Here is an 18,465-nt window from a genome sequence, read left to right on the forward strand (position 1 = left end):
GTGGATTAATGAAAATGTAACCTATAATTAGCCCCAACTTCAGCAGCTGTGCTGAATGTGATATGTTTTTTTAAAAAAAGCAGATTTATTGTTTTTGTATATTATATAATGCCATTGATCTGCCTAAATGCATTCTTTTAAATACCTATAAAAAGGAGGGCCAGAAGCGAGTTTTATTCACAGAGGACAAATAATAATACATTTAAAAAAATATTTTAGTTTTGATTTTCAATTTTTGTGGGTACATAATAGCTGCATATATTTATGGGGTACATGAGATGTTTTGATACAGGTATGCAATGTGAAATAAGCACATCATGGAGAATGGGGTATCCATTCCCTCATGCATTTATCCTTTGAGTTACAAACAATTCAATTACACTATTTTTAAATGTGCAATTATTATTGACTATAGTCCCCCTGTTGTGCTATCAAATAGTAGGTCTTATTCTTCTAAAATTTTTTTTTACCGATTAAACATCCCCACCTTCCCTTCAACGTCCACTACCCCCACTACCATTCCTAGCCTCTGGTAACCATTTTTCTACTCTTTATGTCCATTAGTTCAATTGTTCTGAATTTAGGTCCCACAAATAAGTGAGAACATGCCATGTTTGCCTTTCTGTGCCTGGCTTATTTCATTTAACATAATGATCTCCACTTCCATCCATGCTGTTGCAAATGACTGGATCTCATTCCTTTTTATGGCTGAATAGTACTTCATTGTGTATACATACCAAATTTTCCTTATCCATTCATCTGTTGTTGGACATTTAGGTTGCTTCCAAATCTTAGCTATTGTAAACAGTGTTGTAAAAAACATAGGAGTGCAGATATCTCTTCCATATACCGATTTTCTTTTCTTTTTTGAGACAGGGTCACACTTTGTCACCCAGGCTGGAGTGCAGTGGCATGATCTTGGCTCACTGCAACCTCCGCCTCCTGGGTTCAAGCGATCCTACCTCAGCCTCCACAGTAGCTAGGACTATAGGTGTGAACCACTACAACTGCCTAATTTTTTTTTGTATTTTGTAGAAATCAGGTTTTGCCATGTTGCTCGGGCTGGTCTTGAACTTCTGGGCTCAAGTGATCTGCCCTCCTCGGCCTCCCATAGTGCTGGGATTACGGGTGTGAGCCACCATGCAAAACGCTGGTTTTCTCTTTTGTGGGGTATACACCCAGCAGTAGGATTGTTGCATCATATCGCAACTCAATTTTTAGTTTTCTGAGGAACCTCTAAACTGTTATCCATAGTGGTTGTACTAATTTACATTCCCATCAACAGTGTACGAGGGTTCCCTTTTTTCCACATCCTCACCAGCATTTGTTATTGCCTGTCTTTTGGATATAAGCCATTTTAACTGGGGTGAGATTACATCTCATTGCAGTTTTGATTTGCATTTCTCTGATGATCAATAATCATCAGCAACTTTTCATATGCCTGTCATTTTTATGTCCTTTTTTTTCTTTTTCTTTCTTTTTTTTGAGACAGTGTCTCTCACTCTGTCGCCCAGGCTGGAATGCATTGGTGCAATTATGATTCACTGCAGGCTCAAGTGATCCTCCCATCTCAGCTTCCTAAGTAGCTGGGACTACAGGTGTGCACCACCACTCCCAGCTATTTTTTATTTTTGTATTTTGCAGAATTGGGGTTTGACCATATTGCTCAGTCTGGTCTCAAACTTCTGGGCTCAATTCCGTCTGCCTTGGCCTCCTAAAATGCTAGGATTAGAGGCATAAGCCACTGTACCTGGCTTTATATGTCTTCTTCCTTTTTCTTTTCTTTTTTTCTTTTTTTTATTTTTTTATTTTTATTTTTATTTTTTTGAGACGGAGTCTCACTTTGTTGCCCAGGCTGGAGTGCAGTGGTGTGATCTCGGCTTACTGCAACCTCTGTCTCCCAGGTTCAAGCGATTCTCCTGCCTCAGCCTCCTGAGTAGCTGGGATTACAGATGTGCGCCACCATGCCTGGCTTATTTTTGTATTTTTAGTAGAGACGGAGTTTCACAATGTTGGTCAGGCTGGTCTCGAACTCCTGACCTCAAGTGATCCACCCGCCTGGGCCTCCCAAAGTGCTGGGATTACAGGCATGAGCCACCACGCATGGCCTGTATGTCTTCTTTTGAGAAATGTCTATTAAAATCTTTTGCCCATTTTTTACTTAGACTTTTAGATTTTTTTTTTTTTTTTTTTTTTTTTTTTACTATAGAGTTGTTTGAGCTTCTTATATACTCTGGTTATTATTTCTTTGTCAGATGGGTAGTTTGCAAATATTTTCTCCCATTCTGTGGGTTGTCTCTTTATTGATTGTATCCTTTGCTTTGTAGAAGCTTTTAAACTTGATGTGATACTATTTGTCCAGTTTTATTTTGGTTGCCTGTGCTTGTGGGGTATTGCTCAAGAAATTTTTGGCCAGACTACTGTCCTGGAGATTTTCCCCAATGTTTTCTTATAGTAGTTTCATAGTTTGAGGTCTTAGATTTAAGTCTTTATTACATTTTGAATTGATTTTTTATTTTTTATTTTTTGAGATGGAGTCTTGCTCTGTCGCCAGGCTGGAGTGCAGTGGCACAATCTCAGCTCACTGCAACCTCCACCTCCTGGGTTCAAGCGATTCTCCTGCCCCAGCCTCCTGAGTAGCTAGGACTGCAGGCACATGCCATCATGCCCAGCTAATTCCTTTTTGTATTTTTAGTGGGCGGGGGGGGGGGGGTGAGTTTCACCATGTTGGTCAGGATGGTCTCGATCTCTTCACCTCGTGATGCGCCTGCCTCAGCCTCCCAAAGTGCTGAGATTACAGGTGTAAGCCACCATGGCTAGCCTTGATTTGACTTTTGTCTACAGTGAGAGGTAGGGGTCTAGTTTCATTCTTCTACATACGGATATCCAGTTTTCCCAGCACCATTTCATTGAAGAGACTGTCTTTTCTTTTCTCCAGTATAAGTACTTGGCAACTCTGTCAAAAATGAGTTCCCTGTGAGTGCGTGGATTTGTTTCTAGGTTCTCTATTCTGTTCTGTTGGACTATGTGTCTGTTTTTATGTCAGTACCATGCTGTTTTGGTGATTATAGCTCTGTAGCATAATTTGAAGTCAGGTAATGTGATTCCTCCAGTTTTGATCTTTTTGCTTAAGATAATTTTGGCTATTCTGGGCATTCTGTGTTTTCATATAAATTTTGGGATTTTTTTTTCTATTTCTCTGAAGACTATTATTGGTATTTTGATAGGGATTGCATTGAATCTGTAGATTGCTTTGGGTAGTATGGACATTTTAACAATATTGATTCTTCCAATCCATAAAGATGGAATTTTTTCCTTTTTTTGTGTGTGTCCTCTTCAATTTCTTTCATCAATGTTTTATAATTCTCCTCATAGATATCTTGCACATTTTTGGTTAATTCCTAGGTATTTAATTTTATGTGTGGCTATTGTAAATGAAATTACCTTCTTAAATTTAAAATTTTTCAAATTGTTCACTGTTGGCATGTAGAAATGCTACTGGTTTTTATATGTTGATTTTGTGTCCTGCAACTTTACTGAATTTATTGATTCTAATAGTTTTCCTGTGGAGCCTTTAGGTTTTTTCCAAATATAAGTTCATATCATCTGCAAACTAGGGTAATTTAACTTCTCCCTTTCCAGTTTGGATGGCCTTTATATCTTCTCTTGTCTGATCGCTCTAGCTAGAACATCCAGTACTTTGTTGAGTAACAGTGGTGACAGTGAACATCCCTGTTGTGTTCCAGATCTTATAGGAAAGGCTTTCACTTTTTCCCCATTCAGTATGATACTAGCTGTGGGTCTGTCATATCTGGCTATTACGTTGAGGTATATTTCTTTTATACAGTTTTTTGAGGGTTTTTATCATGAAGGGATGTTGGATTTTATAAAATACTTTTTCAGCATCAATAGAAATAATCATATGGTTTTAATCATTCTTTTTGATATGATGTATTACATTGATTGATTTGCATGTGTTGAACCATCCTTGCATTCCAGGGATAAATCCCACTTGGTCATGATGAATGATTTTTTTTTAATGGAGTCTCACTCTGTCACCAAGGCTGGAGTGCAGTGCCACAATCTCAGCTCACTGCAACCTCCACCTCCTGGGTTCAAGCGATTCTCCTGCCTCAGTCTCCTGAGTAGGTGGGATTACAGGCATGCACCACCACACTCGGCTAATTTTGTATTTTCAGTAGAGACAAGGTTTCACCATGTTGGTCAGGCTGGTCTTGAACTCCTGACCTCAGGTGATCTGCCCACCTCGGCCTCCCAAAGTGCTGGGATTAGAGGCTTAAGCCACTGCACCCGACCCTGATGAATGATCTTTTTAATGTATTGTTGAATTTAGTTTGCTAATATTTTGCTGAGGATTCTGGCATCAATATTCATCCGAGAAATTGGCCAGCAGTTTTCTTTTTTTGATGTGTCTTTGTCTGGTTTTGGTATCAGGGTGATACTAGTCTCCTAGAATGACTTTGGAAATATTCTCTCCTACTCTATTTTTCAATAGCTTGAGTGGGATTGGTATTAGTTCTTCTTTAAATGTTTGGTAGAATTCAACAGTGAAGCCATCGGGTCCTTGGTTTTCTTTAGTGGGAGACTTTTTATTATGGCTTCAACCTTGTTACTTGTTATTAGTCTGTTCAGGTTTTGGATTTCTTCCTGGTTCAGTCTCAGTAGGTTGTATGTGTCTAGGAATTGTCAATTTCTTCTAGATTTTCTAATTTATTGGCATAGAGTTGCTCATAGTAGCCCCTAATGATCCTTTGAATTTCTGCAGTGTCAGTTGTAATGTCTTTTTCATTTCTGATTTTATTTATTTGTATCTTGTCTCTTTTTTCTCAGTCTTGCTAAAGGCTTGTCAGTTTTGTTTAACTTTTGAAAAAAAGCAACTTTTTGTTTCATTGTTCTTTTGCATTGATTTTTATTTCAATTTTATTTATGCTCTGATTTTTATTATTTGTTTTCTTCTAATTTTTTGTTTTGCTCTTGCTTTTCTGGTTCTTTAAGGTTCATTGTTAAATTGCTTATTTGAAGTTTTTCCTCTTTTTTCATGTAAGCACTTACAGCTATAAATTTGCCTCTTAGGACTGCTTTTGCCGTATCCCATAGGTTTTGGTATGTTGTGTTTCCTTTATCATTTGTTTCAAGAAATTGTTCAATTTCCTTCTTAATTTCTTCATTGACTCAATGGTCATTCAGGAGCATATTGTTTAATTTTCATGTATTTGTATAGTTTCAAAAATTCCTCTTGTTATTAGTTTCTAGTTGTATTCCACTGTGGTCAGAGAAGATGCTTGATGGTATTCAACTTTTTTAATGTTTTAAGATTTGTGACCTAACATATGGTCTATCCTTGAGAATGATACATGTGCTAAAAAACAATGTGTATTCTGCAGCCATTGGATAAAATGTTCTGCAAGTATGTATTAGATCCATTTGATCTACAGTGCAGATTAAGTCTGATGTTTCTTTTTTATTTTCTGTCTGGAAGATCTGTCCAGGGCTGAAAATGTGGTGTTGAAGTTCTCCAGCTATTATTGTATTGGGGTCACTCTCTCTCTTTAGCTCTAATCATATTTGCTTTGTATATCTGGGTGCTGCAGTGTTGAGTGCATATATATTTATATTTGTTATATCCTCTTGCTGAACTGAACCCTGTATTAGTCTATTCTTGCACTGCTATAAAGAAATACCTGAGACTGGGTAATATATAGAGAAAAGAGGTTTAATTGGCTCACAGTTCTGCAGGCTGTACAGGAAGCATGGCTGGGGAGGCCTCAGAACACTTACAATCATGACAGAAGGTGAAGGGGAGGCAAGCCTGTCTTACATGGCTGGAGCAGGAGGAAAGTGGGAGGAGGTGGCACACACTTTTAAACAATCAGATCTCACAATAACTCACTCACTGTCATGAGAACAGCACCCAGGGGGATGGTGTTAAACCATGAGAAACCACCTCCATTATCCAATCCTCTTCCACCAGGCTCAACCTCCAAAATTTAGGATTACAATTGAACATGAGATTTTGGTGGGGATGCAGATCCAAATCATATTATTCCACCTCTGGTGTCTCCCAAATCTCATGTCCTTCTCATACTGCAAAATACAGTTATATCTTCCCAACAGTCCCTCAAAGTCTTAACTCATTCCAGCATTAATTCAAAAGTCCAAAGTCCAGAGTCTCGCCTGAGACAAGGCAAGTCTCTCCCACCTGTGAGCTTACAAAATAAAAAAACGGTTAGTTACTTCCAACATACAGTGGGGGTACAGGAATTGGGTAAACACTCCCATTCCAAAAGTGAGAAATTGGCCAAAAGAAAGGGGCTACTGGACCCATGCAAGTCTGAAACCCAGCAGGTAGTCATTAAATCTTAAAGTTCCAAAATAGTCTCCTTTGACCCCATATCTCACATCCAGGGCACATTGGTGCAAGGGGTGGGCTCCCAAGGCCTTGGGCAGCTCAGCCCCTGGGACTTTGCAGGGTAAGCCACTGTCACTGCTTTCACGGGCTGGCATTGACTGCCTGTGGCTTTTCCAGGTGTACAGTGCAAGCTGTCATTGGCAGATCTACCATCCTGGAATCTGGAGGACAGTGGCTGTCTTCTCACAGCTCTACTAGGCAGTACACCAGAGGGGAAGCTGTGTGGGAACTCCAACCCCAAATTTCCCCTCCACACTACCCTAGTAGAGGTTCTCCATGAGGGCTCTGTCCCTGCAGCTGGCCTCTGCCTGGACATCCAGGCTTTCCCACACATACTCTGAAATCTAGTTGGAGGCTCCCAAGCCTCAATTCTTGCACTCTGTGCCCCTACAGGCTTAATTTAACACCACACGGGAGCCACTAAGGCTTACAACTTGCATCCTTTGGAGCAGCAGCCTGAGCTATACCTGGGGCCCTTTGAGCTGAAGCTGGAGCTGGAGCAGCTGGGATTTGGAGAGCAGTTTCCTGAGGCTGTGCAGGGCAGCAGGACCCTGAGCCTGGCCCAGGAAACCATCCTTCCCTCCTAGGCCTTTGGGCCTGTGATGGGAGAGGCTGCCCCCAAGGTATCTGAAATACCTTCAAGGTGTTTTTCCCACTATCTTGGCTATCAACATTTTGCTCCTTGTTACTTGCAATTTTCTGCAGCTAGCTTGAATTCCTCTCCAGAAAATGTTTTTTTTTTCTTTTCTACAACATGGCCAGGCTGCAAATTCTCCAAACTTTTACACTCTGCTTCCTTTTTAAATAGAAGTTCCAGTTTCTTGTCATGTCTTTGCTCACAAATATGAGCACAGACTACCAGAAGCAGCCAGGCCATGTCTTGAACGCTTTGCTGCTTAGAAATTTCTTCTGCCAGATACCCTAAATCTTCGCTCTCAAGTTCAAAGTTCCACAGATTCCTAGGGCAGGGGCACAATGTCTCCAACCACAATGTCCTAACAAAAGTGACCTTCACTCCAGGTCCCAATAAGTCCCTCATCTCCATCTGAGACCTCCTCAGCCTGGACTTCATTGTCCATACCACTATCAGTATTTTGGTCAAAACAATTTAACAAATCTCTAAGAAATTCCAAACTTCCCCTCATCTTCCTATCTTCGGAGCCCTCCATACTCTTCCAACCTCTGTCTGTGTCCCAGTTCCACTGCCGTTTCCACATTTTCAGGTATCTTTCTAGCAATGCCTCACTCCTCTTTACCAATTTTCTGCATTATTCTGTTCTCACACTGCTATAAAAAAATACCCAAGACTTGTTAATTTATGAAGAAAAGAGGTTGAATTGGCTCATAGTTCCACAGGCTGTTCAGGAAGCATAGCAGCATCTGATTCTGGGAAGGCCTGAGGGAGCTTTTACTCATGGAATAATGCAAGTGGGAGCAAGCATCTACATAGCAGGAGTAGACCAAGGCAAGCGGGTGGTGTGGAGAGGTGCTACACACTTTTAAGCAACCAGATTTCAGAAGAACTCACTATCATGAGAACAGCACTAAGAAGATGGTGCTGAATTATTCATGAAAGATCCACCCCCATGATCCAATCACGTCCGACCAGGCCCCACCTCCAACATTGAGGATTACAATAGAACATGAAATTTGGGTGGGGCACAAATGGAAACCATATTAACCCCTTTATCATTGTATAGTGACTTTATTTGTCTCTTCTTATAGTTTTTGTATCAAAATCAATACTCCTCTTTTTTCTGGTTTCCATTGGCATGGAATAACTCTTTCCAACTCTTTACTTTCAGTCTATGTGTGTCTTTATAGTTTAAGTGTGTTTCTTGTAGGCAACAGATCAATGGGTCTTGTTTTCTCCATTCATTCAGCCAGTGTATGTCTTTTGATTGGAGAGTTTAGTCCATTTCCATTCAATGTATTATTGATAAGTAAAGACTTACTCCTGCCTTGTTATTTATTTGTTTTCTGGTTGTTTTGTGGTCTTCTTCTTTCTTTTCTTCCTGTCTTCCTTTAGGGAAGGTAGTTTTCTCTGGTGATATGATTTAGGTTTTTGCTTTTTATTTTTTATGTATCCAGTGTATGTTTTTAGGTTTGAGGTTACCATAAGGATTACAAATACTATTTTGTAACCCATTATTTTAACCTGGTAACACTGTTTGCATTAACAAACAAAAAGAAAACTAATAAAAACTCTACATCTTAACTTCATCCCCCCACTTTTTAACTTTTTGTTGTTTCTAATTTTATCTTATTTTTCTGACTGTGTCTTGAAAAGTTGTTGTAGTTACTATTTTTGATTGGTTTATCATGTATTCTTTCTAGTTACACACCACAGTTACAATGTTATCATACTTTGGGTTTTTCTGTGTACTTACTCTTAACAGTGAGTTTTGTACCTTTAGATGATTCCTTGTTGCTCATTAATGTCTGTTTCTTTCTGACCAAAGTACTCCCTTAAGCGTTTCTTATGGGACCAGTCTAGTGTTGATGAAATCCCTCAGCTTTTGTTTGTCTGGGGAAGTCTTTGTTTATTCTTCATGTTTGAAGGATATTTTTGCTGGATATACTATTCTAGGGTAAAAGGTTTTTTCCCTTCAGCACTTTAACATATGTCATGTCACTCTCTCCTGGCTTGTAAGGTTTCCACTGAAAAATATACTGCCAGATGTACTGGAGCTCCATTGTATGTTATCTGTTTCTTTTCTCTTGCTGCTTTTAGGATCCTTTCTCTACCCTTGTCCTGTGGGAGTTTGATTATTAAATGCCTTGAGGTAATCTTTGGGTTAAATTGGCCTGGTGTTCTATAACCTTCTTGTACTTGGATATAAATATCTTTCTGTAGGTTTAGGAAGTTCTATATTATTATCCCTTTCAACAAACTTTCTATTCCTATCTCTTTCTCTATCTCTTCTTTAAGGCCAGTAACTCCTAGATTTGCCCTTAAGAAGTTATTTTCTAGATCCTGTAGGCATGCATCATTTTTTATTTTTTGTCTCCTCTGAATGTGTATTTTTCCTTTTTTTTTTTTTTTTTTTTTGAGATGGAGTCTTGCTCCTTCACCAGGCTGGAATGCAATGGTGTGATCTCGGCTCACCGCAACCTCTGCCTCCTGGGTTCAAGCAATTCTCCTGCCTTGGCCTCCCAAGTAGCTGGGATTACAGGCATGAGCCACCACACCTGGCTAATTTTGTATTTTCAGTAGAGATGGGGTTTCTCCATGTTGGTCAGGCTGGTCTCAAACTGCTGACCTCAGGTGATCTGCCTACCTCAGCCTCCCAAAGTGCTGGGATTACAGTCGTGAGGTGAGCCACTGTGCCCGGCTTTGTTACTCTTAATAGTGCTGCAATGAACATACACTTGCATGTGTCTTTATGGTGGAATGATTTATATTCCTTTAGGTAAATACCCAGTAATGGGATTGGTGGGTCAAATGGTAGTTCTGTTTTTAGCTCTCTGAGGAATCGCCACACTGCTGTCCACAGTGATTGAACTAATTTACACTCCCAACAAGTGTATAAGTGTTCCTTTTCTCCATAACCTCACCAACATCTATTATTTTTTTACTTTTTTGTAGCCATCCTGACTGGCAGATGATATCTCATCGTGGTTTTGATTTTGCATTTCTCTAATGATCAGTGATAATTGAGGTTTTCTTTAACATGCTAGTTGGCTGTATGTATGTCTTTTTTGAAAAGTGTCTGTTCATGTCCTTTGCCCATTTTTTAATGGAGTGGATTTTTTTTTCCTGTAACTGTGTTTAAATTCCTTATAGATGCTAGATATTAGCCCCTTGTCAGATGCATAGTTTGCAAAAATTTTTTGTCATTCTGTAGATTGTCTGCCCTGTTGTTTCTTTTGCTGTGAAGAAGCTCTTAAATCCGATTTGTCCATTTTTGCTTTTGTTACAATTGCTTTTGGTGTCTTCATCATGAAATCTTTGCCAGTTCCTATGTCCAGAATGGTATTGCCTAAGTTATCTTCAGGATTTTTATAATTTTGGGTTTTAACCCTTTAAACCATCTTAATTTTTGTACATAGTAAAAGGGGTCCAGTTACGATCTTCTGCATATGGCCAGCCAGTTATCCCAGCACCATTTATTGAATAGGGAGACCTTTCCCCATTGCTTGTTTTTGTCAACTTTGTTGAAGATCAGATGGCTGTAGGTTTGTGGCCTTATTTTTGGGCTCTCTATTCTGTCCCACTGGTCTGTGTGTCTGCTTTTGTACCAGTACCATGCTGTTTTGGTCATGGTAGCCCTGTAGTTTGAAGTTAGGTAATGTGATGCCTCCACCTTTGTTCTTTTTGTTTAGGATTGCCTTGACTACTCAGGCTTTTTGGTTCCATATGAATTTTAAGTTTTTTCTAGTTCTGTGAAAAATGTAATTGATAGTTTGATAGGAATAGCATTGAATCTATAAATTGCTTTGGGTAGTATGGCCACTTTAATGATATTGATTCTTCCTAGCCATGAGCATGGAAAGTTTTTCCGTTTGTGTCATCTCTGATTTCTTTGAGCAGCCTTTGTGATTCTCATTGTAGAGATCCTTTACTTCATTGGTTAGCTGCATTCCTAGGTATTTTATTCTTTTTGGTGGCAATTATGAATGGGATTGTGCTCCTGATTTGGCTCTTGGCTTGGCGATTGTGTATAGGAATGTTAGTGATTTTTGTACATTGATTTTGTCTCCTGAAACTTTGCTGAAATTATCAGATGAAGGACATTTTGGGCTGAGGCTATGGGGTTTTCTAGATATAGAATCATACTGTCTGCAAACAAGGATAGTTTGACTTTCTCTCTTCCTATCTGGATGCCCTTTATTATTTCTGTTGCCTGACTGCTGTGATCAGGACTTTCAACACTATATTGAATAGGAGTGGTGAGAAAGGGCTTCCTTATCCTGTGCCACTTTTCAAGGGGAATGCCTGCAGCTTTTGCCCATTCAGTATGATGTTGGCTGTGGGTTTGTTATAGTTGGCTCTTATTATTCTGAGTTATGTTCCTTCAACACAAGATGGGAAGCTCCCCAAATCCACATCTCTTGCTTGTGGGGGAGCCATCCTCAGCACATCGGCCCTACCCAACCCACAGTAGATACCAACATCCCTATGATGGATGAGCTATGGGGGAGTCCCCCCAACCCCGGAGAGAGAATTGGCCCCCGATGGGGACTTAGGGAGGGCTGAGTTGGCGAGCTGTGGGAGGTCATCACCAGTGGGGCTCAAGCTCTCCCCTCCAAGCTCCAAGGATCTCTGCAGCCACAGGACGCATTCCTTCTCCACTTAGATCTTGTCTGTGAAGTATCCAATTGCCTTCCATTTCTACTTGGTGTAGAATGTAGGGGGCAATGAATGAGACTGCTGCATATTGCAGAGGGTCCATGTCCAAGCACAGGCAGTTGTAACGGTAGTAGCCACATCACCAGTACCTGTGGTTCCTGCTAGCCCCTCCACTGCCCAGGCCAGATAGTGTCAGTCTGGCAGACACACCCCCAAGGACTCTCCCTCATGGTGTCTGCTCCTCTGCCCCACCCTTCTGATCTCACAGCTTCTCCTTAGGTGACATTCACACTTTAGACAAAGTTGTTTGGTCCCCTGATTATGATCTCCTTTACTTGCTGTCAGCTCTGCCTGGGAAGAGGTCTATGCTCAGTTCCAGGATACATGGAAAAGGCACTGGACGGGCAGGTACAGTCTTGGGCTTTACCATGAACTGTGTTGTTTAGTCAAGTTGTTTAACCTCCACTCTGTTCATCTTGTATATATGGGTGGGGGGTGAAGACTATGAGCCCACAGGTCTGCTTCTGTGCTCACTGTAACAGATTCCTAAGTGCAAGTCCCTGAAACAGGATCACAGTACACAACATTAACATAAGAGGGTACATTATGCACGGTACAGCTTTCCTTGAGGTTCTAGAGAATGCAAAGCTTAACATTAACAAGTACCAAACCTCTGCTGAAAAATCCTCTAATGAATTTCAAGGTTAAATATAAATAAACTGTGGGACTGTTCTGCCTAGAGTAGTCACACCCTCCTCGGGGGTCCCACAGTCCACAGGCTCAAACTCCTCATCCAACAGTTACATGCTGCACCAACTTTCAGACTGTCTCTCCCAGTAGGCAGTGAGCCCCTAGAAGGCAGGGACTATGTAACAATGACCTGGCAACTTTGTTGAATAGCTGCTCCTATCAGGATCAGCTCATAAAAAGCCAAGCACTGCTCAGCTTTTATTATGCCTCTTACTGATTTATGCCTTCATTTGGCATTCAAGAACTTGCTCCAATAGTGCCAAACAGTTGGGAGATATTTACTACAAATTATTAAACTGCAGTCTATCCTCTGAACCGACTGTGCTCAATCCCACCACACATCTTGCTGCTCCCTAACTTCTAGCTGCTTGGAAAGTCTCATTTTCTTCATCTACTCAAATCATACACATCCCTCGGGTTCCATGCAAAGTTCCATCTCATTCGTGAAACTCCCTGACCACTGGGATATCTGGCCCATGAACTTGAGCAAACTATTTCTTCTGCATCTCATTTGGTATTTGAGGAGGGACTGTTCTCTGACGTCTCCTGGTATGCCTCATAGAGTCAGTAAAGTGTTTCCAGACCTATAGGTACCACCCCATATTGTTAGCTCTTTGAGGATACACACTAGGTTATACTTTTCTGGTTCTCCACCCTGAGCACCCAAAAGGCAGATGATAGGTACATCTCAGCTCCAAAGACACTGCTGAAGATTGAATTAATGACACACAGAGAAACTGACCCTGGTGACCAGCCTGGGCCAGTTCACTCACGTGACTGTGGGGGCTGGCAAGTACATAATTTTCAGGTTAGACTGGCAGGCTGGAGACCCAGGGAAGAGCTGACACTGCAGCCTGAGGCCACAGGTAGCAGTGTTGCTGGGTTGCTGCATTCTTTACTGTGAGATTTAGAAAAACTGTCATTATCATTATCCTAATATTGTCAAAACTTGTAGGCAGCCTATTTGCTGTTTTTGGTTCTTATTGTTGGTGTGTTGTTATTCCTGTGGAAACCATAATTGTGCAGTGTTTTGATATCTATGAATTCAAAAACTTAAACAGAATATTAAGAACAAACTAATAATAAAGTGACAAACTTTGGATACCTTTTTAACATTGTTTCTAAATATTGTAAACATGAATCTTCTGGACCTCAGAGGGAACAAGGAAGCTATGATATTAATAATGAATCATAATCTGGAACATCTGATATTGTACACAAACTATAACAACTGGAAATGCCTTTGCAACTGCATAAGAGTTAGTTCAAAGAAACAATAATCTGCACTTCTAAAATTTAAAAAATCCCCAATAACTTTTGACAAAACTCACAGATGGCTTATTATTGCTAGCAATATAAATATTGGATGCAAATCATGCTCAAAAGCTGTGTGAATAGCCAAAAGTGCTAAGCACATTCTGTCAGTGCTCATAATTCAAGGAAAACATTAGCAAAATTCAAAGAAAAAAAACTTGAAAATATTAAGAACAGCTTTGTACAATAAAGTATTTGAAAAAAGCAACAAACAGTGGAAAAATGCCATCAGATGTTAGTATACAGTTTACCCAAATGTGTAATTAAATAGAGCATTTTACATCATTAAGTAGAGGCTTTTAAACAATTACACATAGTGCATATCATTGCAGTATAGATTAATGGTTCTGCTGGTTGCAAACCATATTCTACATAATAAGACAACTTTTGGAAAATTTATTAATCCAAGCAATAAATCATTATCAGTGAAGTGTCAACCATTTCACAAAATGTATTTAAGTTTTAGTTCCTTAAATACTAAATGTAAGACTTATAGGAAAATGGGTTTTTGTTGATCTGAGGAACTCAAACATACCAACCTTACTCATCAGTGCCCAAGAAAAATAGCTTTAATGTGAGACAGTTGCATGATGGTACAGATAGTGCCAGTATATGCAACGAAGAAAGTTCAGGTTTCACCAAAATTTTGCAAAATTTCGGGGTTTAAAAATCTGTTTATTGCAGAAGTCACACTGACTGTCTCACATTTACTCTTCCTCGTGTCCTGATCCTGCTGACTTGTCCACATGGGCAACTACGAAGCTGGCACAACTATACTTCTTTGTTCACTTTGGTCACCACCATTTGTTCTGCTGCTGGGCTGCCCATGTGTAGGCAGGTTTCATGAAAATATCAGGTTCCCTAAGCAACATGAACTGGGAGGCTCAGAGAGGGATTTCCCTAGTCACTGACTTACTGAGGGATTGACTGAAGATTCCCAGGCACTAGACAGAAGCAGTTGGGAAAGGAATCATTTCCTGATTGCCTGTGGGGGAAAAAGAAACTCTTTTTTGGATAGAACAGTCTGGATGGACTCTAACACAGTAAAAAGTGAAGGCAGTGCATTCTTCAGAAGGGCAGCAGATGGGGCACCACGCATCCCCACAGAGGGGCTGTCCTGCGGTCCTTGCAGGAGTTGCCAGGCTCCCAAAATCTCCTCCTGCTGCTATCCCCACCCTGCCTGAAAAGAGGTAAGGACGATGATGGGGAGGGAGTCAAACAGACTCGGGATAGGAGGAGTGAGTGCCCTGGTAAAACCAATTAACTTAGCTAAACCTTTGGCTAAAACTCTAGGAAGGGAGGCACAAAATGGAAACGTGTGGGGTTTTTTTTTTGCTTCTCTAGGTGAAGGTTTAAATTAACTTCAGCATGGGTAAAACTATTCTTTCCTTCTTTTTTCTCTCCCAGAGTTCTCACCACCTCCTCCCAGGCTAAATCCTTCATGTTGCAGGAGACAGAGAATCCCAGGTAAGACCCGGACTTTTTCTCCTCCCTCCCTTCCTTTTTTCACCGTGTTCAGGATAAATTATCTTGGTTTTGTTTCTGGAGGGAAAAGGGCAGAGAGGCCCTGACTTGAATCTCAATCACATTTCTGCACACAGTACCTGAGGAGACAGAATAGCAGAGGGGTGGGAACAATTAACATTGCTCTATGGGCTTTAGAATGGAGAAAAAATAATTCCCACTCTTTTTTCTTTTACCCAAATCCAACTTCAGTTTTCTCTCCAACTCTCTAAAACCACACCAATACTATTATCATATCATGTGTAGCTACTTGGGGGGTGGTGAAGGGCTGAGTACGCATCATGTTCAGGTAGTAGGGTGTTAAACGAAATAGTTCCTCACAGCAATGCCCAAAGTCATCCTTGGTCACAATAAAGGAGAATAAAGGGGAAAAAGTATGATTATTGTATTAGATTGTGGGGTTGCAGGTGAGGTTTTTTTTTCCATTTTAAAAATTATTTTGTTGTTATAATGATGATGTCAATTTTTAAAAAAATAAAAGAATGGAAAAAGTTGACTTGGGATTTCATAATGCAAAGAAAAAAGCAAAACAAAAAAGAACAACAAAAAGCAAACAAAACAAAGATTTATATGTAATACCTAATTTAATCCCTTCGTAACTCTGTGAAGTGGGTCAGTATTGACGGGTCAGCTTAACTAACAGATATTAGGAATCAGATCCAAAACAACCAGCCATGATCGCACAGCTTGTGGAACCCAGGTTCTTTGACACTCAGCCCAGTGTTCCACCTGCAATGGCAACCTAAGTGAGGAGGGGGCCTCAGAGATGAGGTGGTCGACCCTTACAATGTTGATATTCTCCATGCTTTCTCAGAGCAAGTGGCTGAATCTCTTTTGTGACAGAGAACTCACCACCTACCAAGGCAGCCCATTTTATTAAGTCTAATTTTTAAAAAAGATACTTATGATGAGCACAATTCTGTGTCTCTCATACTCTATGGAAACGACCAATTTCTGACCTCTATGTCACAAAGAGTAAGTTTAATTCTTCACATAATAGCCCTCCAAATATTTGAAATCTCTAGTCATAGCCAGATATATTGCATCAAAATAAATGGCTATTTTCTGCAGGAGGGTTGGTCCAAATGTCCTAGCCTACCATTACCTGAAGCAAGAAGTCCTCCCTATTTTTTGAAGAACTATATTTATTTGCTCAAATCATATTTATTAGGGGCCTGCTATCTGCCAGGCAGTGGGGATGCAGCGATACAGGTCAAATAGGCATTTGGAGTGTGGAAGTGGGTGCCCACCCTAGTTGGGGAGCATCTCAGGATGTCCTCCTCAAGGAGATGACATGTCAACTGAGCCCAGAGGACAACAGGAGTTGACAGGGAAGAGTATTTCCTAGAGCGAGAAACTGGAGGCAGCTGTAGTGAGGTGCTGATGGGTTCTGGCCACCACCTGGACCACCTAGATTTGATGTTTCTCCACCCCCACTTAGTTGTGTGACCCTGGACAAGTTCCTCACCCACTACGTGCTTTAGAACCCTCACTGTGAAATGGGAGATGTGATAGGAATGTTGTGAGGATTGTTTGAGTGAATACATGCGAAGGACTTAGGACAAGCCTGGCACATAGTTAATGCTCAATCAATGTTTGCTCTCGCAACTGGAGGGAAACAAGGTAGTGGGCAGGAAGGGGGAGTGCGCAGACAGTTCCTGCTAAGCCTTGTAAGTTACCCATGGCCCAGCACTGCAACCAGAGAAGTGAGGATGAGACTTCCACTTTGAGAAAGGCCTCTCTGGCCGCAGCACGTAGAGGAATGGGAGGGGATTAGAATCTGTGTGCACGGACTAGGTGGGAGCTAACTGCAGGGCCAGCATCTGTGGCACAGATTATCTCTCTTCATCCTGAACCCCTCCCTCTTCCCGTCTCGAATCCTTTTCCCACTCCTGACCACATCCTCCACCTGTCAGAAAGTCACAGTTAAGGAAGAGATTTCCGAGCACACCTTGGACAGAAGTCATGATGATGGGGCCCATGACTGGCAACCTGCTGGGAGACGTGGCCTGCAGTGTGTCTGGAGTACACGGGGGACCCTGGGAGCATCTTCTGTGTCTGTGGCCCCTGGCAGGCGTGCATCACTTGGTGCTGTGCCACTATCAGATCCACCACGGGAGCCATGTGCTGTTCATTCCACAAGGAGCCCTTTCAACAGGGAGACATCAGGCCCAACTGGATTCTAGTCACCTTGGTCTCCAGTCTCCTACTCTCAAGCCCATGAGTGACAATTCAGCACAGGAAATTTGGTTCTGTGAGCAGCATCTATTGGCAGGATGACCAGCAATTCTTGTGTGTGGTTTGCAAAGATCTTAATGGAGCACAAATGTTACTTAGTGCTGCAGAAGGAGAACAATGCTAGGTTCCACAAGGTAGTCTGTCCTTTTGCTGTCTTGTCTACACCAGAGAACCTTTGGTTGACTTGCTTTAATATTGGCTTCAGTCCTATTACAACACAACAACAAATTATTGTATTCTAAACACAGTTCTAAATGCAACAATAGTTCATCTTTTAATCCTGGATTACACAGTTTACAATTACTTGCAAATGCATAGTACCTCACTCCAAAAAACCTCAGGCATCCAGGCATCACAATTTCTCTAACTGCATGACATAGAAACTTCCATGTCACTAGAGGATTTCACAATCCATATATGAATCCCCTGAAGACTTCTTGGTGTGAAGGAAACATCACTGGACACAACACTGAAAATGGCAATAGTCCGGGCATGGTGGTTCATGCCTGTAATCCCAGCACTTTGGGAGGCTTAGGCGGGTAGATCACCTGAGGTCAGGAGTTTGAGACTAGCCTGGCCAACACGGTGAAACCCCGTTTCTACTAAAAATACAAAAATTAGCCAGGTGTGGTGGTGCATGCCTGTAGTCCCAGCTACCAGCGAGGCTGAGGCAGGAGAATCACTTGAACCCGGAGGCTGAGGTTGTGGTGAGCTGAGATCACGCCACTGCACTCCAGCCTGGGCAACAGAACGAGACTCCGTCTCAAAAAAAAGAAAAAGGCAACAAAAGCCCTGGATAGATAGGGTTTTTTTAGGTGAGCTATAACATCTGGGCAAATAAAAACACTATGTTATTCCTAGAAAAATTATAGAAATCTAACTTAACCTTGTCAACATGGGGATTCATTATCTTATT

At 41.1% G+C, this 18,465-nt stretch overlaps 1 long non-coding RNA gene across 3 annotated transcripts in view; it reads right to left on the reverse strand.

The window, feature by feature from the left end:
- LOC109027166 (uncharacterized) overlaps positions 1-18,465 on the reverse strand; it is a 107,347-nt gene that overhangs the window by 57,395 nt on the left and 31,487 nt on the right. The window contains exons 4-5 of one of the 3 annotated variants that reach the window (XR_004070700.3): positions 17,263-17,756; positions 153-15,391 (exon numbers count right to left, since the gene is read on the reverse strand). This is a non-coding gene — a long non-coding RNA (uncharacterized lncRNA). Of the gene's footprint in view, positions 1-152; positions 17,757-18,465 lie in introns of those variants that run through there. The other 2 variants (XR_008680566.2, XR_010134238.1) reach the window with 2 other exon arrangements.

The sequence above is a fragment of the Gorilla gorilla genome, chromosome 5 (genome assembly GCF_029281585.2).
Source record: "Gorilla gorilla gorilla isolate KB3781 chromosome 5, NHGRI_mGorGor1-v2.1_pri, whole genome shotgun sequence".
Lineage (NCBI taxonomy): Eukaryota > Metazoa > Chordata > Mammalia > Primates > Hominidae > Gorilla > Gorilla gorilla.